Below are 13,115 nucleotides of genomic sequence, written 5' to 3' on the forward strand. Positions count from 1 at the left end.
GGGTCATAGCCTGAATCTGTCTTCTTAGATGCTTCCAACTTGCTGATGCTTCCTAGTGAGAGAGAGTTATATGAGCAGATTGTACTGTACTTTATGCCTGTAGTGTATGGGAGACATTATTGAAGCTAGTCTCTACCCACCAGCTCAGGGGGAAATAAAAATTAGAAACTGAACATGCAAAGGTGAGGCACATCTTAAGTCCTGTAATGTAAGGTAAGGGTTTTCATGGATCTTACCATGTTGTCATATATCTCCAATAGCTTCTGTAAAAACTTTTGCAGTGTATTGAGGCACATTATGCTGTAAAAATGTGTGTCAAAATAATATATACATGAATCCTTGGTTTCCCAACAGAACATTGTTAAAGGGGCTCTATCATTGGGAAAACTCATTTTTAACTAAGCACATACTTGCATAGCGTTTAGAAAGGCTATTCCACACACATGTTTTATTTGTTAATCCTCTCAGCCATTTTTTAATTAGACCGATTTTATTTATATGCTAATTAGCCTCCAGCGCGCACCCAGAAGTTCTTGCTATATACATTCCAACCAGCTTTTCTCAGGGGTGTCCCCCCAAAAAATAGCAGGAATTCACAACAGTTAGTTCTTGCTATATACGTGAAAAACAGCTTTTCTCAGGGGTATCCCCCCAAAAAATAGCAGGAATCCACAGCAGTTACTTCTTGCCATATACGTGAAAAACAGCTTTTATTAGGGGTGTATAGCCCATAAAAAGGGCATTAGTATACATCAAAAAATGCGTAAGGCTAGCGCAAGGGGACGAGGACGGACAGGGGCGTGGAAATGCAGATGTGGAGCAAAGTTGAGCTCAACCAACAGCGTCTACTGTGCCTACTGCTTCCCGGCAGCAAGCATTGCGCTTCCCCACAATCCCCGGCTTGATGACCACATTAAGTAGGGTGCAGGGTAAAACCCTAACCAGGCCCGAGCACCAGGAAGAGGTGTTACAATGGATGGCGGACAATGCTTCCAGCACATTCTCCACCAGCCAGTCAGCCTCAACCTCAACTCCTCCTCCTACCCAACAGTCTGGTCCTCCTTCCTCACAACATGCCCAATCTTCCCAGCAAACTAATCCCACCTTTCCCACCTCCCAGGAGCTGTTTTCGGCTCCATTCACTGTCCCTCTCTCTGTCCCACCACGTCCTGAATCACCAGAGGTAACAGATGACTTGCTGTGCCCTGATGCACAAACACTGGAGCATCCGTTATCTCCTGTTGATGTTGTTGACCAGCAATCGGCCCTCAGTGACGACGATGACGATACACAGTTGCCATCAGGGCAGCTTGTTGCCATGGTCGGTGTGCAAGAGGAGGAGGAGGAGTATTTGGAAGAAAAGGTGGTGGACAACAAGGACACTAACCCAACCTGGACAGGGGGGATGTCAAGCAGGGAGAGCAGTATAGATGTGGAGGGAAGTGCAGTACCAAAGAGGGTGGCTAGAGGCAGAGGCATGTCCAGAGGCAGAGGACAGCTCCTTCACTGAAGCTGAAGGGCTGAAAATGTTCCCTCTTGTAGCCAGCCTAGAAAAACTCCTATATCGAGGCCACGGTCTTCAGTGGTGTGGAATTTTTTTAATGTATGTTCGGCAGACAAATATAGTGCGGTTTGCACACTCTGCAACTCCAAACTGAGTAGGGGCTCTGATAAAAGCAACCTTACGACCACTGGCATGGGCCGTTATTTGAAAGGCAAGCACTGGGCTCAGTGGCAGAGAGCAAACATAAGACAATCGTCATCCGGCGTTGCCACCACTGCCTCTTCCACTGTTGCCAGTGCTGGCACTGCAGTCCAGACCAGCAGCCAGGAAACCTCCACATCTGCCTCCACCACTTTGGAGACTTCTCACTCATCCTCTCCTTTTCCTGTCTCAGCTCCTTCTCCTGCCTTAGCTCCTTCTCCTGTACCATCATGCGCCTCTTCACAGCAACCCACCATCTCCCAGACTTTTGAGTGCAGGTGAAAATACAGTGCTACCCACTCCAAGCCTTAAACGCGCACATCTCCAAACTGCTGGCCCAGGAGATGTTGCCGTTCCGGCCTGTGGAAACTCAGGCCTCCCGTGACCTGATGGCAAGTGCGGCACCTCCCTATGCCATCCCTAGCCGTCACTACTTCTCCCGCTGTGCCGTCCCCGCCTTGCACCAGCATGTGTCACTCAACATCAGACGGGCCCTAAGTTCCGCGATTCCCACAAAGGTCCACTTCATCACTGACGCGTGGACAAGTGCATGCGGACAGGGACACTACATTTCACTGACGGCACACTGGGTGAATGTAGTTGAGGATGGGACCAGGTCACAATCTGGGGCGGTCTACCTCATTTCCCCACCAAACATCCCTGGCAGGGGCTCTGAACCACCACCCTCCTCCTCCTCCTCTGCCTCCGCCATCACATCAACCCCAGCTACTTGCTGGAAACGCTGCAGCACTGGCGTGGGGAGATGTGAGCAGGCCGTGCTGAAGCTCATCAACTTAGGGGACAGACAGCACACTGCCTCCGAGGTGAGGGATGCCTTCCTCGATGAGACGGCAACATGGTTTTCGCTGCTGCACCTGGGCCCAGGCATGGCCGTGTGTGATAACGGCTGGAACCTGGTAGCAGCTCTGGATCTTGCCAATCTCCAACACGTTCCATGCCTGGCCCACGGGTTCAATTTAGTGGTGCAACGGTTTTTAAAAACATACCCAAATTTACCCGATCTACTGGAGAAAGTGCGGCGCTTGTACGCCCACTTTCGCAAGTCTACAGTAGCTGTTTCTAGCTTCCGAAGCCTCCAGCAATGCCACCATCTGCCAGAACATCGGCTGATGTGCGATGTCCCCACACGCTGGAACTCAACATATCACATGTTGAATAGAGTGTGTGAGCAGCAGAGACCCTTGATGGAGTACCATCTCCAAAACCCAAGGGTTCCTCAGAGTCGGCTCCCGCAGTTTCTGCACCATGAGTGGCCATGGATGGCAGACATGCGAGATCTTGCGTGTCTTTGAGGAGTTAACCATAAGGGTCAGCTGTTATGATGCACTCGTGAGTGTCACAATCCCGCTCCTGTGTGTGATGCGAGAATCCCTCATCGCCATCAGGGATAACGCATTCAATGCTGAGGAGTCGGGCATAGGAGCACAACCATCTCAGCAGGATAGTCGGGGCACACTCCTGTCCACTTCACAGCATATATTGAGGGAGGAGGATGATGAAGTGGCAGATCTCATTGTCACACAGGAGGCTAGCGGGGAAGTTCAGTACGTCCCATTGCTGCAGCGCGGATGGGACGAAATGGAGGAGAAGGAGGAAGAGGAGGAAATGTAGAGTGACCATTCTGGTGGGGGCAGCCAAGTCATGCCAAGTAACACTCTGGCACGCATGGCTGAATAGACGTTGGAGTGCTTTTCAACTGACAAACACATTGTCAAAATCCTGGAGAGCAACGACTACTGGATTTTTGCACTCCTCAACCCCCGGTATAAAAATAATGTTTCTAATTTTATTCCAGTAGAGGGGAGGGCCAGTTGCATGAGTCATTGCCACAAGGAACTGGTGCAGAATATGATGGAGATGTTTCCATCAACTCTCATTGGCAGCACACAGGAGAGTTCCTCCAACAGGCAAACAACTGCCGTCCGGTCCACACCCCGCAGGGGCACACTCTCCGAGGTCTGGGACACGTTAATGGCACCCACTCGCCAAACTACCACCACTGAGGGGCCTAGTGTCACCAGGAGGGACAAGTATAGGTGCATGTTGCGGGAGTACCTGGCCGACCCCAGCACTGTCCTCTCCGATCCCTCTGCGCCCTATACTTATTGGGTCTCCAAGTTGGATTTGTGCCTGGAACTTGCACTATACGCATTGGAGGTCCTTTCCTGCCCTGCCGCCAGTGTGCTTTTGGTAAGGGTCTTTAGCGCAGCCGGCTGTCAGCTGACAGTGCTGACGCTGATCAAAATGAACAGCCACTGGATAGACCCATCATTTTCATGTCCACCTGTGTCAAGCACCCCGACATGAAGTTTCATGTGTGTGCTCACCCTCTACAATTCCTCCTCCTTCTCCTTCTCCTCCTGCACCATCAGCATTGCACAATTGTGCTCCTACTAGGCTCACTCCACCCTGATTCCCCCCAACTCTGCTGGTTAGACTCTCAATCCACCCTGATTCCCCCCAACTCTGCAGGTTAGAGTCTTAATCCACCCTGATTCCCCCTAACTCTGCTGGTTAGTCTCAATCCACCCTGATTCCCCCAAACTCTGCTGGTTAGAGGCTCTACTCTCTCCAAGAGCCAAAACCACTGCTGTTTAAAGGCTCTACTCACTCCAAGGGCCAAAAACAATGCTTTTTAAAGGCTCTACTCACTCCAAGGGCCAAAAACACTGCCGTTGCAAGATTCTACTCACTCCAAGGGCCAAAAACACTGCCGGTGCAAGATTCTACTCACTCCACGGGCCAAAAACACTGCCGGTGCAAGATTGTTCTCACTCCAAGGGCCAAAAACACTGCCGGTGCAAGGCTCTACTCACTCCAAGGGCCAAAAACACTGCCGGTGCAAGGCTTTACTCACTCCAAGGGCCAAAAACACTGCTTTTTAAAGGCTATACTCACTCCAAGGGCCAAAAACACTGAAGGTGCAAGGCTTTACTCACTCCAAGGGCCAAAAACACTGAAGGTGCAAGGCTTTACTCACTCCAAGGGCCAAAAACACTGCTTTTTAAAGGCTCTACTCACTCCAAGGGCCAAAAACACTGCTTTTTAAAGGTGCCAAAAGCAATGCTTTTTAAAGGCTCTACTCACTCCAAGGGCCAAAAATACTGCCGGTGCAAGGCTCTACTCACTCCAAGAGCCAAAAACAATGCTTTTTAAAGGCTCTACTCACTCCAAGGGCCAAAAACTAAATCTCTGCTGTTTACAGGCTCAACTCACCCAAAGGTCCAACAAATCTCTGCTGTTGCAAGGCTGAACTAAGTTAAAGGGCCTAAAACTCTGCAGGTAGAAGGCTGATTTCACCTGAAGGGCCTCAATCTCTGCTGGTAGCTCAGCATAAGGGCCTCTTACTTAATTTGGAAGGGTTCACGTTAAGGACCAGAAAAGTGAATTTTGGAAGGTCTCATAACATCACACACACATGAACAATGACAGTTGAGGGTGGAGGCTTTTGAATTTCCCATTGCCTATTCCATCTGTGGTTGCCATGGGCAACGTGATTTAAAGGGGTGCTTGTTAATGTTTCTTTAGCTTTAAATTTGGGTTTCTGTCCATCCAATTGGGGAGGAAAGAACGTTTCCAGGTATTTTTCCACTTTCATAGTGGGTTTTTTTCAGTGTGGAAAGTGTGTAGTTGATAGGCTGTGATGGTGGGGTAAAACTGTGACTTGGGCTTGTTAGATGCCCCCAGACATGCTTCCCCTGCTGTCCCAGTTGCATTCCAGAGGTGTTGGCATCATTTCCTGAGGTATCATAGTGGACTTGGTGACCCTCCTGAGTCGAATGGTGGGTTCCCCTGAAACTAAGCATTTTTCCCCATAGACTATAATAGGGTTCGATATTCGTTCGAATAGTCGAATATTGAGCAGCTATTTGAAACGAATATCGAATATTTTACTGTTCGCTCATCTCTAATGTTTAACTTTTAATTGTACAAACTTAAATATGGTTATGTTCATGGAAAACACATTTAATACAGAGTCATGCTGCCCCCATGTACTGACGTACAGGTTCATTTTTACTCAATGTGTAAGGACGTATTCTCTCCTAGAAAAAAATGATACTAGGGAAAAATATCTTCATGTATACTAAAAGAGTATGACACAATATTTTCAGAGTCCTAAAAAAAAAAAATCTGAATACCTCTGTATTAAATCAGAGACATGTGGCAACAATGTAGGGCTCAGGCACTGCTATGTGAACAAGCCCTTCAACTGTGGAATATAGTAAAATGCTATTTAAGAATGGTGATTTCCTTTAATGGCATTATTTATGGATTTTATCCAACAAAGTATGGAAACCTGTTATTGTATCATTTTATTAAATGTTATAAAGTAATAAGATAGTGTTTTTGCTTATCAATAACTTCTGCTTTAGATAACTGTATACATTAGATTGAAAAGATAAAGGCATATTAGATGCTTTAACAAAACATTTAAAGGTGAAGAAAATGCTTTTTAACATCAGCAAGAAGATATAGGAGAGGAATGGAATATTATGTCAGGATCATCGTGCTGGGGAAAATGTGAGAAATCAGTTACGTTTGGTGAAAATCATCAACTAAAATGGCAGTTGGAAATGTTTTATCTAATCCTATTGTTATATTTACTATTGTGGTGACAGTTAGGGAGCGTTCACATTACCATCAGTGTCCGACAACTAGTGTCTGATGCTAATGTCTGCGCAAAATCTTGTGCGGACATTAGCAGCGGACACTAGCTGTGTCCGTTACATTTTGCATTGATTTAAATGGATATCGGGTGCGTTCTTTTACAGTCCGTGCCTGTCCTTAACTGTCCGTTCACAAAGATGTCCGATTTTTCAAGCGGACAGCAAAACCCGACATGTAGGTTTTTGCTGTCCGCTTGAAAAGTTGGACATCTTTGTGAACGGACAGTTAAGGACAGGCACGGACTGTATAAGAACACACCCGATGTCCATTTAAATCAATGCAAAATATAACGGACACAGCTAGTGTCCAATGCTAATATCCGCGCAAGATTTTGCGCGGACATTAGCATCGGACACTAGCTATCGGACACCGACGGTAGTGTGAACGTTCCCTTATAGCATGTCAAATTTTTATAATGTGTAGGGTTAAGAAGGTATAGAGAGGAAATTGCAAAAGGTGACAAAATTTTACAAGAAATGTTAAGACAAACTCAGTATTGTAGCTCTGTCATAAACCATGAACATGCTGCAGAATGTTATCACATGGCCTGTGAGTGAATGTGATACGAGTGGGGAGTAAATATGTTAAAGTAGGAAAATTACAGTTGGAAACCTGCAGACCCCATACACTATAATGGGGTCCGTGTTGTTTTCCTTTGGTTTCCACACGAAAAATGCGGAGAGGAAAGTGCTGCTTGTAGGACTTTTCTCGCTGCATTTTTCATGCAGAGAGGGGAGTGGAATGGCCCAAACGCAGATGTGAACCGGACCTGACACATACATTCTGCGTAAGTTTTTTCTTCTGTTATTTTACCTTTGTATGCATTATAACCTTCTGTAACCTAATTGTTTGTATTAAACCTCCCTGTTTTACATCTTACTGAATAGACTCTGGTGTCACGCAATTGCATTCCTTGTCTTAACACCCGAGAAGTGCAGTACAATATTTTACAACAATAAGTAAAACCTTTTTTAAATATCACTCTTATTTCCCAACACACCTATGTACACACCTATGAAAGGGTGTGTGGGGTAAATACTAATCTATAATAAGAAGTACATGGCATAGCCCACTGCCATTCTTCTGAATAAAAAATGGTTGAACGATTTTACAAACCCATTTACTAGAGAACATTCCATAACTTCTTGGTAAAATGGGTTGTCGCAGGAAGAATATTCTAATAGGGTAAATTTTATATGAGGGAGCCCCCGTCTTTTAGCCAGCACAGAGAGCTGCTTATAAAGTGTAGTTTTCACTCTGACAACCCTGCTCCATCCGTGTATCACACTGTCTTTTCCTGGAAGAAAAAATGTCTGGCTAACCACAGTTTGAGGTAGTTAGTAGAGATGAGCGAATACCGTTCGATCTAATAGGTATTCGATCAAATACTAAGGTATTCGAAATAATCGTATTCGATCGAATACCATGCAGTTTTCACAGTAAATATTCGACTTCCCTGGCGTTATTTTTGCACCAATAACTGTGCAGGGGAGGTGGGAAAGGAAGTAGGAAAACGTAGGCATTGAAAAAAAAAGAAGGAAAAAGTCATTGGCTGGCTAAATCAGGTGACCTCCGATTTATAGGAATAGTGCTATACGCTCAAAATATATACAGTATATAACTTATATACTTGCCATACAGTACGCTTATATACATCGGTTTGTGTGTCCAATATACTGTACCTGTCCTATACCGGTGTGAAGCAAGGTGTATACTTGCCATACAGTATGATTGTATACATCTTTAAATGTGTAAGGCTAGCACAAAGAGACGAGGATGGGGGCGTGGAAATGCAGCTGGGAACCAAGGCCGCAGTCAAGCTACTCCAGATTCAATGTCTACTGGTGAGGGGCAGCCAGCATTCAGTTCATTCAAAATCCCTGGCTTGATAGCAACATTAAGCAGGGTGCATGGTACAATGCTGATGAGGCCGGAGCCCCAGGAATAGGTGTTACAATGGCTAGCGGATAATGCTTCCAGCGGCATTTCCACCAGCCAGTCAGCCACTACCTCCAGTCATGTTCCTACCCAAGAGTATGCCCCTCCTTCCTCCCAACATTCCCAATCTTCCCAGCAGAGCCCTCCCACCTTTTGTCCCCTCCTAGGAGCTGTTTTTGGGTCCTTTTACCCTCTCACACTCCCAGGAGCTACCAGACAACATTCTGTGTCCTGATGCCCAAACACTGGAGCATCCACCATCTCCTGGCAATTTTATTGTTGTGGACCTGCAAACCTGTCCTCAGTGATGATGATGAGACACAGTTGCCATCAGGGTAGGCTGTTCTCATGTGCGGTGTGCAGGAGGAGGAGCAGAGTGAGCAATTGGAAGAGGAGGTGGTGGTCGACGAGGCGACCGACCCGACCTGGATAGGGTTGATTTCTAGCGGGAAAGCAGTGTAGATGTGGAGGCAAGCGCAGCACCAAAAAAGGTGGCTAGAGGTAGAGGCATGTCCAGAGGCACAGGACAGTTGCTTCAGAGAAGCCAGGCCAGAGCCAACAAGGCCCAAAATATTCCCTCTCCTAGCCACTTTTTCAACGTATGTGCAGAGGACAAACTGAGTGCGGTTTACACATTGTGCAACTCAAAACTGAGTAGGGTCTCTGAGAAGAGCAACCTGACCACCACAGCCATGCGCCGTCATTTGGAAGGCAAGCACTGGGCTCAGTGGGAGAGAGCAAATGCAAGACAATCGTCGTCCGGCGTTGCCGCTACTGCCTCTTTCACTGTTTCCAGTGCTGGTGCTGCAGTCCAGACCACCAGCCAGGACACCTCCATATCTGCCTCTGACACTTTAGGGAATTCACCCTCATCCTCCCCTTTTCCTGCCTCTGCTCCTTCGCCTGCACCATCATGCACCTCTTCCAAGCAACTCATCATCTCCCAGGCGTTTGAGCACAGGCAAAAATACAGCCCAAGACACCCACATGCCCAAGCCTTATACGGCCACATCTCCAAACTGCTAGCCCTGGAGATGTTACTGTGTAGGCTTGTGGAAACTCAGGCCTTCCGTGACCTGATGGCATCTGTGGCATCTCGCTATGCCGTCCCTAGCCATCACTACTTCTCCCGGTACGCCGTCCCCACCTTGCACCAGCATGTGTCCCATAACATCAGGCGGGCCCTGAGTTCCGCACTTTGCACTAAGTGAGATAATGGTCAGAACCTGGTAGCGGCTCTGGAGCTTGCCAGATTCAAACACGTTCCATGCCTGGCCCACGTTTTTAACTTGGTGGTGCAACGGTTTTTAAAAACCTACCCCAATGTGCCTGAGCTACTGGTGAAAGTGCGGCACTTGTGCGTCCACTTACGTAAATCTACAGTAGCCGCTGCTAGCCCCAAAACCCTCCAGCAACACCTACATCTGCCCGAACACTGGCTGTTGTGTGACGTCACCACAGGCTGGAACTCAACATACCATATGTTGAGCAGGGTGTGTGTTATGACCCGGTCTCAGCAGTTTCCGCCTGTTTGGTTCAGGCGCAGAGTGTCCGGACGGCATTCAGCGCGTGAATCACCTGATGCATGGCAGGGGAATATTCACACCAGACATGCTGTTTCTGCTCTGGCACTCGGGCGTGGATCATTTGGTGAGTTGCCTGGTGGATCAGTGCCTGGTGTGTCTTGGCCTCTGAAGGGGTTAAGTTCTCTGCAGTGCTGAATACTTGACAGGCCATGGGCGAGGCCTTCTCTTACTATATAAGGCTGTTGCACTTGCTCTCTGATGCCGGTCTTAAACGTCTGTACCTGTGATCTAGTATGGTCTGTTGTCTGAAGCTGCTACCATCTGCATCCCGGCCCATCCAGTTTCTTGCTCCTGGTCACACAAGACTGTTAGCTAAGTATTGAGCTCCTATCCAGACATAGTGTTCCGGGCGCAGCGAGCCCTAGGTATTTTTTCTGTTTGGAGGTTTGGAATTTTTTTGGTAGGGGTTTTTATAGTGTGTGATACTCAGTTCTGTTTTTTCCTATCCCTTGCTTAGTTCAGTTATTCTGTGTTTCACGTTTATTTTCTCCCTATGCTTTGCGTTACTCACGTTCACCGTTAGTCCAAGTCTGGACATCCGTGGGGGGCTTGTTCTGTATCTGCCTCTCCTTCGTAAACGTGAAGCTAGACAGGGGCTCTATTTCCCTTTGCAGGTTAGCTACTTCTCCGGCTGTGCTCGTGCCCCTTCAGGCAAGTTAGTCGGGCCCACGGCTACTTCTAGTTGTGCGAGGCAGGGTGTAGGAGTATCCACACTAGAAGTCCAAACTGCTCATACTTATTATTGTTTATTTTTATATATGTTTTTCCTGTACTGTACTGAGAAGTTATCAGTCCGGGGCCAGTCCGTGGTCAGAGATCCCCAGACCATAACAGTGTGTGAGCAGCAGAGACCTTTGATGGAGTACCATCCCCAAGAGGGTCAGCTGTAACAACACATTAGTGAGCGTAACCATCTCGCTCCTCTGTGTGATGCGAGAATCCCTCATTGTCATCAGGTATAATGCATTGCACGCTGAGGAGTCCGAGATAGGAGCAGACCCATCACAGCTAGATACTCAGAGCACACTCCTTTCAGCTTCTCAGCGCGTAATGACGGAGGAAGAAGAGGAGGATGAAGTGGCAGATGATGTCATTCTCACACACGAGGCTAGCGTGGAAGTTCAGTGCGTCCCATTGCTTCAGCGTGGATGGGGCGAAGGGGAGGAGGTAATGGAGAGTGACCATTCCAGTGGGGGCAGCGATGTCATGCCGAGTAACACTCTGGCACAGATGGCTGACTTCATGTTGGGCTGCTTTTCCAGTGACAAACGCATTGAAAAAATCATGGCAAGCAACCAATACTAGATTTTTGCAATCCTTGACCCCCTGTATAAAAATAACATCTTGTCTTTCATTGCGGTATAGGGGAGCACCAATCGCATAAATGATTGCCACAAGCAACTGGTGCAGAATATGATGGAAATGTTTCCATCAACCCTAGCTGCCGGCAGAGAGGAGAGTTCCTTCAAGAGGCTAACAACTGCCATCGGGTCCACACCAACCAGAGGAACACTCTCCAAGGTGTGGGACATGTTAATGGCACCTCCTTGCCAAACTACCACCACTGAGGGGCCTAGTGTAACCTGGAGGGACAAGTATAGGCGCATATTGCGTGAGTACCTGGCCAACCACAGCCCTGTCCTCTCTGATCCCTCTGCACCCTACATGTATTGGGTGTCGAAGTTGGACCTGTGGCTGGAACTTGTGCTTTACGCCTTGGAGGTGCTGTCCTGCCCTGCCACCAGCATTCTATCTGAAAGGGTCTTCATCGCAACCGGTGGCATCATCACTGATAAGCGCAGCTATCTGTCAGCTGACAGTGCTGACCGGCTGATACTGATCAAAATGAACAGCCACTGGTTTGACCCAGGATTTGCATCTCCACCAGTGTCAAGCACCCCAACATGAAGTTCCATGTTTGTGCTCCAGCTCGCCAGTTCATCCTCCTCCTCCACCATCACTGTTGAAAAATGACATTTAAAGTGCAAAGATCATAATATTATGCTCCTAAAAGGCTCAATTCATCCCGTAGGAGCATAATATTATGCTCCTACAATCCTCAATTCATCCCAAGAGCCTAATACTCTGCTATTCCAAGGCTCAATTCACCTCAAGGGCCTAATACTCTGCTGGTGCAAGGCTCAACTCACCTCAAGGACCTAAAACTCTGCTGGTGCAAGGCTCAACTCACCTCAAGGGCCTAAAACTCTGCTGGTGCAAGGCTCAACTCACCTCAAGGGCCTGAAACTCTGCTGGTGCAAGGCTCACCTCACCTCAGGGGCCTAAAACTCTGGTGCAAGGCTCATCTCACCTCAAGGGCCAAAAACTCTGCTCTTCCAAGGCTCAATTCACCTCAAGGGCCTAATACTCTGCTGATGCAAGGCTCAACTCACTTCAAGGGCCTAAAACTCTGCTGGCACAATGCTCAACTCACCTCAAGGGCCTAAAACTCTGCTACTACAAGGCTCAACTCACCTCAAGGGCCTGAAGCTAAGTTTGGGAGGGCTCAACCCAAGGGCCTGAAAAGTACATTTTTGTATGGCTCAGCTTAATAATGTCGTAATACCGGGACTTGAGTGTGTTAGATGCACCCAGGCATGCTTCCCCCCGCTGTCCCAGTTGCATTCCAGAGGTGGCATCATTTCCTGAGGTGTCATTGTAGACTTGGTGACTCACATTAGTCGAATATTGGTTTCCCCTGAAACAAACATTTTTTTCCCCATAGACTATAATAGGATTCGATATTCGATCGAATAGTCGAATATTGAGGGACTATTCGAATCGAATATTTCACTATTCGCTCATCTCTAGTAGTTAGCTTAATGAGACCATCTGTGGTGGATACAGCACATATCACACATTATCTGCAATAACTTTTCATTTATTGGAGGAGAATTTACTAACTCATCTGTCACTTTTCTAGCATAATTGAGTGGAGATGTGGCACATCAAACAGATGTTTCTGAGTTTGTTTTTTTTTAACCAGAGGCAGGAGTATCTATAAAAGGAATATAAACATAGGATAAAAAAGCAGTTACCTTAGGAAACCCGCAGACCCCATAGACTACAATGGGGTTCATGTGGTTTTCGCTCGGTTTCCGCATGAGATATTCATTTATCTCAAAATATGCAAATAAGAAATCTGGAGCACCAAGGGTGGCTCTTTTGCTCCAAACTGCTACACCCCACACTGCACT

Source organism: Leptodactylus fuscus, chromosome 1, assembly GCF_031893055.1.
Source record: "Leptodactylus fuscus isolate aLepFus1 chromosome 1, aLepFus1.hap2, whole genome shotgun sequence".
Lineage (NCBI taxonomy): Eukaryota > Metazoa > Chordata > Amphibia > Anura > Leptodactylidae > Leptodactylus > Leptodactylus fuscus.